We start from the raw sequence: 7,538 nt of genomic DNA on the forward strand, positions 1-7,538 counted from the left end.
CTATTACACGCACAGACAGCAAGTGGAGAACAGCGGGGAGCAGTGGGAGGGACTATCCGGACAATCCTTAGGGTCTTATTACATGGAGCGATTTTTAACATCTAATGATATATGATCGCAAACGAGATTGTTTATCGCTAACCTGAAATCGTTCACCATATTACACAGAACGATGATCGTTAGATACAATCGTTACTACGATCGTTATTGCGATCGTAACTATGATCGTTTATTCCTTCTGATCCCAGCAAAACAATGGGCAATTTGCAATTACACTGAACGATTAGTGAAAAAATATGGAACTTAAGCGAATGAATGTGGAATTACAGCGAACGATTAACAATAATTTTAGGTTCAGATCTAAATCAGCGATCAACGACACACGAATGATTTTTCGATCGTTGTCTGCAATTACACAGAACGATTATCGTTAAAATTCGAACGATATAACGATTTTTCACACGATAATCGTCCCGTGTAATAGGGCCCTTAGATCATTTGGGCTCCCCATTGAAGTCAGTGGGGTTCTGCTGCCACCACTTTTATTGCACAGAGCAATGCGCAGCAGAAAATCAGGATCTTTCAACATGTCACCTGATCACGACCTTTCCACATGTCCTATTACACAAAACCATTATCAGCCTGAGTGGTCGGTAATCGGCCAAGCAAGGCCGATAGTCATTTTGTGTAATAGAGCCTTTAGTCTTCACTCAATAATTTCTACTCAAAAATTGATGTTGCTTATAAAGTTTTTAAACCTTATTAAAAAAAAAACACCAGCAGAAAAATGTGGAGCCCGACAGTCTCTCACCTCATGTAACTCCAGCTGAGCAGAGATGTTTCCCCCACTACAAATGCAGCCAATGCGGTGGTACACAACATAATACTTCCATTATTTACATTACACGTAATTGATAAAAAAATACAAACAAATAATCAGTATAACAACGTTCTCAATCTTGATGGTAATTTGTAGCTGTGAATGACCAGGCATGGTGACCATTGTCTGAGGACAATACCGCAATGATTGCCGTCCTATACCCCCAACCGGGAGGCTCTTGAGACAATACAGGGAGGTATCCTACAACAAGCCCCTGATTCCTCACACATTGGTGTGTAGAGTCTTGGCTTTTGTTGCATACCATTATAATGGAAAGTGTTCTGTCTTGTTTACACTCAATACAAATATGTGTTGGGTCCCTTCATAGATTAGTAGGATATTTTAAATTTCGTATTCATATCCATCGTAGACATCCACTGTGTTACTGGTTAAGCTGGTCATACAAATTATTGGACATGCTGACTATTTTCAGTTAGAACGTACAGCTATCTAAATTATATAGGGACAGAAGAAGGATAATCCACATAAGGCCTCCTGAACTCTGAGGAAGCAGGAAATAGTCGTCACCCACCGTCCGCATCCTCAGCCTCAGCCACGTCCTCAGTCCTCAGTGTAATAAGGTTTGCTGTTTTATCCACCAGTAAGTGCTGTGAACATTCTTACTGCTTTTGTCTCTATTACACGGAGCGATTATCAGTCTGATTCGTCCAATTATCGCTCCATGTAATAGAGACAATGATCAGCCGATGATTGTGTCATCGGCTGATCGTGTCTTTAGGTCCGGACCTGAAATTATCGGTCGCTGACCGCGCATCACTTTGTGCACTGCACGACCGTCAGCTGCCAATTGAATAAAGTGTTGTACATCACCTCTCCATGCTCCCGGGCTTTTCTTGTTCTCTGCTTCCTCCCCAAGGCTGACAAGCTCAGAGAGGCCTGTCTGAGCTAACAGGCCACTCAGCCAATCACTGGCCGCGGCTCATACAGGCCGCTCTGAAGCTACAGCCGCAGTGTTAGGGAGGAAGCACAGAACAGGAGTAGGTCGGGAGCATGGAGAGGTGATGAATAACGATATCAATGCAGCCCTTGCTAAACGATAATGGAGCCACGTAATAGGCTCAGTAGGAAGTTTACATTATTGATCGGACAGTCATCTGCCCGTGCAATAGGACCTTCATTTTCTGACAGTTTAGAATCCATTGATTTCTGTGGCTCCATGCACAATTCATGTTTCTATGGATCAATAGATATATATATATATAACCTGTTATCATTCATCCAGTATGTGTGGAATGGCCTCTCCAATAGAATGCAATAGATCTGTAAATAGGAATGCCATACAGATGCAATAGGAATGCCATACAGATGCAATAGGAATGCCATACAGATGCATTATAGATATGTTTTGTGGACTTATTACAGATAACAGATCTGTGGTTTTACTGCCTGCAAACACAGTAGTAGTGTGCAGGAGGCCTTAGATTTCAATATATATATTCCCTTAAATCAGGGATGGGGAACCTTCGGCCCTCCAGCTGTTTCAAAACTACATTTCCCATCATGCCTGGGCAGCCAAAGCATTAACTTCGGCTGCTCAGGCATAATGGGAATTGTAGTTTTTCAACAGCTAACATCTCTGCCTTAAATTATTTTATTTTTTTCTTTTACAATAAGTAGAATTTATTACATGTAAGCTCCCAAACAATATAATTCAATACACATTTATAGCATCATTTTTTTTAATTGACATATACTATTAAACAAATAGGAAAAACTTTCTGAAAGTTGGCCAAGATAGTTTTTAACTATTTTAACTATTTATATGCACCAAAAATGGCAATTACATAAAGTCCAATGCATCCTGCGATAACAAAGCGTTATAGAGCCACACTGAATGGAAATGTAAAGTGTTCTGACAATCCACATACAGCCTGAAACTGAATGTGTATGTATGGCTTTGTAAGTCACTGCAGTGTCGGGAGAAGGGGTGTTGTCTCTTCTGTTTTGGAAATTTCTTTAGCTAGTCAAACGGCCTTCATGGAGTCAGAGTTTGTTTACAATACTGCAATATACAATCTATTATGTTGTATCGCTCAATATACAAATTAGAAAACTTATGTGAACAAAGCCAGGGTAAAACATTTACAATTGTTATGCACCTTGCCTTCCCCTTGTAGTTGTCTTGACAATGGTAATCCAGTGATGTAACCAGACTAGAGATGAACGCGAGTGCGCTCAAGGTTTGCTCATCTCTAATCCAGATTGCTAGAGGCGTCACTCAAGTTCAACCAATTTCTGATCCACTAAGGGGCCTATTCCACGGAGCGATAATCGGCTGACACAGCCTGATTCAGCCGATTATCGTTCCGTGGAATAGAGACAATGATCAGCTGAAGATCGTGTCATCGGCTGATCCTTTATTTAGGTTCAAACCTAAAATCATTGGGGGATGCGTGGAGGGCAACCGACGATTTCACAAGCACTATACTTTACCTAAGCATGCTGCAGGGCTTCTCCTGCGCTCTTTCTTCCTCCCCGTCCGGCACGCAGCAGCAGCTTCGGTGCGGTCTATCTTAGCTGACAGATCGCTCAGCCAATCACTGGCCAGGACTGCTGCGCGGTCAGCTCAGACAGGCCGCACTGAAGCTGCTGCTGCGCCCCGGGACCGGGAGGGAAAAGGAGCGCAGGAGAAGACCTGCAGCATGGTGAGGTAAGTATGGTGTTTAAACAATGGCTGCAAGGACATAGGTAACAATGTCCCTGCAGCCCTCGCTAAACGATTATCGGACCGTGTAATAGTCCCAGTAAACGAGCGGCACTTGTTTACATTATTGATCGGACCCCCATTGGCCCATGGAATAGGACCCTATGTTAACTGAAGATAATCTGTCTAGATGTGCTATTGCCCTAGTGATGCTTCAGCCTTCTGATGTCCGTGGTTTGCTCACTGTGACATTACTGCCTCCTGATGCCAAACTTGCCAAGAAGAAGTTTAAGGCAACACTGGATCTTTGTGAGGGTAGGAAAAGTGCTTGGTTACTGTGCAGCACCACTGGCTGTTTATGGTAGTAATAATAATGGCAGGATAGACATCTTGATATTGAAAAATACAGCGCAGAAAAAAAAAAAGACTGGGAAATGTGCAATCCCATTGGATATTCCCCCACATCCGTGAACCTCAATCTTTGTTGTATTGTGCTCATTTTGATCCCGACTCCTGCTCCTGTCCCTGTCTCCCTTGTCCCAGCCTTTTTGCTGGTTACAGTGGCACATCTCCCTGTGTCATAGAGGATAAGCGGCTCACGAGAAACAGAAGCGAATACAAATGATCCAGCATTCCTTTGTGTGCCCCCACTTAAAGGGAAACCATCATCAGGTTAGACGAATCTAACCTGGTCATTTACATGGCAGTAGAGTTGTTGGCTGACTTATCTGCTGAAAATTGATGGCAACCATAGATGTGAAAAGAATGGAAACACCTGCTGACATTTACTAGATTGCACAGAAAGTTTAAAGTAAGGACCCTATTCCACGGGACAATTATCGTTCGTATAATCGTTAACGATAAACGATACAAACGACCGCTATTGCGAAAGACCTGAAATTGTTCACCCATTTACATGGAACGATAATCGTTACTTATGATCGTTCTTGTGTTCGTCTTGTCGTCGCTATTGCGTTCGTCACTACTGCGAACAACGTCTTATTCAATGCGAACGATTTGCGAACGGTTTGCGAACAAGCAACAATAAAAATAGGTCCAGGTCTATTAAACGATCAACGATTCCTCGTTTGGTCGTTAACTTCTATTAAACCGAACGATTATCGTTTAGATTTGAACGACTTAATGATCATCTGAACAATAATCGTCCCATGGAATAGGGCCCTTAGTTTAAAATGTTAAAGTGTCATTTAGAAAACTTTTTGACATGACGCACATATGGGCCAAAAGTTTAGATACTTCAGGATCTCAGTGCTGAGCTCCCCACTGATCTGTAGATATAACTGGGAGAAGCACGCAGCTGTGTGCCTAACTCTTGGCTCAGTGCTCAATCCATCTCATTGCAGTCTATGAAGCACGACTCATCATGCACTTATCCCATATGGATCTAACGGTGGGTGTGGTTCTTAACACTGAGATCCTGATCGATCAAATGATTGTATGAAAGTAAAGGCCCTTTTACATGGCCAATAATCAGCAAGGAGCTTTGGTAGAAATGTCCCTTTAGTCGATAATCGGCCCTTGCATAAGCCTGATCCTCGGCTGATTTTACTATATCGATATCGGCCACTCATCTATCTGTTTGAACAGGGAGTGTGCGATCAATAGCAATACATTTAAGTGGCTACACGAACAATACAGTGATCATTTGTGTGACCAGGCCACTTGATTCATTGCGACTTCTAAAAGGCACAGCAAACAAGCACCGATCTTGCTCACGGGCACACATTTGTGGCCAAGAAAAGCCGTAGATTAATGAATAAAACAGGACCTTAAAGAGTAATTCCAGAGAATTTTTTTTCTTCCAAATCAACTGGTGTCAAAAAATACCAGAGATTTGTAATTTACTTCTATTAAAAATCTTGTTTTCTAGTACACCAGCTGATAAGTACTGCAATACTTGAGATATTGTAACAGGAGTAAATTACAAATCTCTGGCACTTTCTAATACCAAATGATTTGAAAGATTTATTTATTTATTTGCTGGAGTTGCCCTTTAAGGGTTTAAATTGAATCTTATATTCTTCCTATTGTAACTACTTGATATAACTTTACCTTTGTAGCTGTATGTACTAGTCTGTGCCATATATGTAAATATTGTTGCCCAATAGCCTGGTGACTATTTTGTATACTTGTGTAGGCCACATAGTATATGAAATAGAAGATTGTGTGGACTGTATAGTGCCTTATTGCATATATCATAAATCCAGGATTACTTATGTTTATATTAGGCTGCACTGTGTCTGACATCTCAGCAGGGATTCAGATTACATTTAGCCTTGGCACCCAGTAAGGAGTCTCCGAGGTGCCATGATAAGGCCGCAGATCCTTGCAAACAGACCTTGATGTCTGAGCGGACTCATGTTTGTAATGAAGGACACAGAAACAGATAAAATGAACAAAACACACATTTGGAAGTAACTTTTTTTTCTGTTTTAAATCCGATCTGTACCCTGGCACAATGACGTACTGGGGGGTAGAAAACAGAGATAGTGTACATACCAGCATGTTACATTTGAGGCTCTCAGATCTGCTAATTGATTCATAGTAGAACTCCCCATCCAAGGAAGTTCTATCAATCAGAGCTCTATGGCGCAGCGTCTTGCAGGTGCAGGAAGGACCTTGGTGAGGAGAAAGCTGATTAAGAACATGATAACTGTTACAGTGTTATGGTAATATTCCTTCAAGGTCCTAAATTACCATAAATACCAGAATCTGGGAAGTATGGTCAGTGCTGCTTACATCAGGACATCTCTATTACAGGTAAGACTACTAGACTATACTCTCCATATACAATTATAAGGGAAATAGAATATATTATACTTTTTTTTATTTTTAATTTAACATTTGTGTATTTTTGGTTAGTTGTTTTTTTTGCCTTTATCCCATTGTTTTGATTTTTTTTATTTTTTCACATAAAAACTGCAGGTGTAATTGGTATTATATAACTGCATTTACTACTAATTTTATATTCAAAATTAGATTTTTAATTTTTTTTTTTTGCAATAAAATGCAAAAAAAAATAAAAATAAATTAGTAATAATAAATATAATATGAGCTTATTTGTAAAGTATGTTAAGATCCATCTGTTAAAAAAAATTTTTGCAATGCAGTCATTTTAATAATATAATAAAATATATAACAATATCATATAATAAAAGTAAAGTAGCAAAATATTAACTAATGCAATTATGTGAATAATATAATACAATATAATAAAAGTATAACAATAAAATAATATTGTACTGATATCTAAATATATAGCTAATGTTTCTGATATATTATTTTTATGTGTTATATGTCTAATAAGATATTGTCAATGTTTAGATTCTGTCAGGTGTTAATAACTGTCTGTCTCTTTATTTTATGTTTGTGTCCTAGATTGGCGCAGAATTCTCATTGTTCCTTTTTCCTATGCATATACTTCTTTGAAAATCCAAATTAAAGAGGCATAAGGCATGGGAAAATGGGGCTCTGAGCTCCTCATCACTGCAGCAACTACTCCCAACATTTCTTAGGGAAGAAGACAGACACTAAAGAATACAATGACACAATGGAACCGCTGCTGAGAATCTGGGAATAAATGTTGCTTTTGCACAATGTTATGTGGTATACGTCTTTTAATGCTTCATTTTATTCCGTTTTTATTTTGTATTCCTTTATTTATAAAACGTTATGATAACAATTGAAATGGTGAATATATTTTTATTAGCTGTCATAATGGCAATTTTAATAAACGTTCAATGTATAGAGTACATATAGATGTGTGTTTACTAGTCTAATACTCCTTTCTATATTCATTACACACAGACAGCTGTGTATATTATATAATACTACTATACCAGTAATATTGACACAGAGCTACTAATGTCTAATGTATTGTATCTATAGTTAATATATTTTCTTCATAGCATATACATTGCTGCCTGCACTCTTCTTATTGTTTAATATTTGCATGTTATTTGTATCAAGATG

At 39.1% G+C, this 7,538-nt stretch overlaps 1 long non-coding RNA gene across 1 annotated transcript; it reads left to right on the forward strand.

The window, feature by feature from the left end:
• The first annotated feature begins 6,048 nt into the window (after window positions 1-6,048).
• On the forward strand, window positions 6,049-7,318 carry LOC138798509 (uncharacterized). The gene is made up of 2 exons (XR_011364091.1): window positions 6,049-6,326; window positions 6,945-7,318. It is a non-coding gene; the product is annotated as an uncharacterized lncRNA (long non-coding RNA).
• Window positions 7,319-7,538: the final 220 nt, after the last annotated feature.

This window comes from Dendropsophus ebraccatus, chromosome 8 (assembly GCF_027789765.1).
Source record: "Dendropsophus ebraccatus isolate aDenEbr1 chromosome 8, aDenEbr1.pat, whole genome shotgun sequence".
In the NCBI taxonomy this organism is placed as follows: domain Eukaryota; kingdom Metazoa; phylum Chordata; class Amphibia; order Anura; family Hylidae; genus Dendropsophus; species Dendropsophus ebraccatus.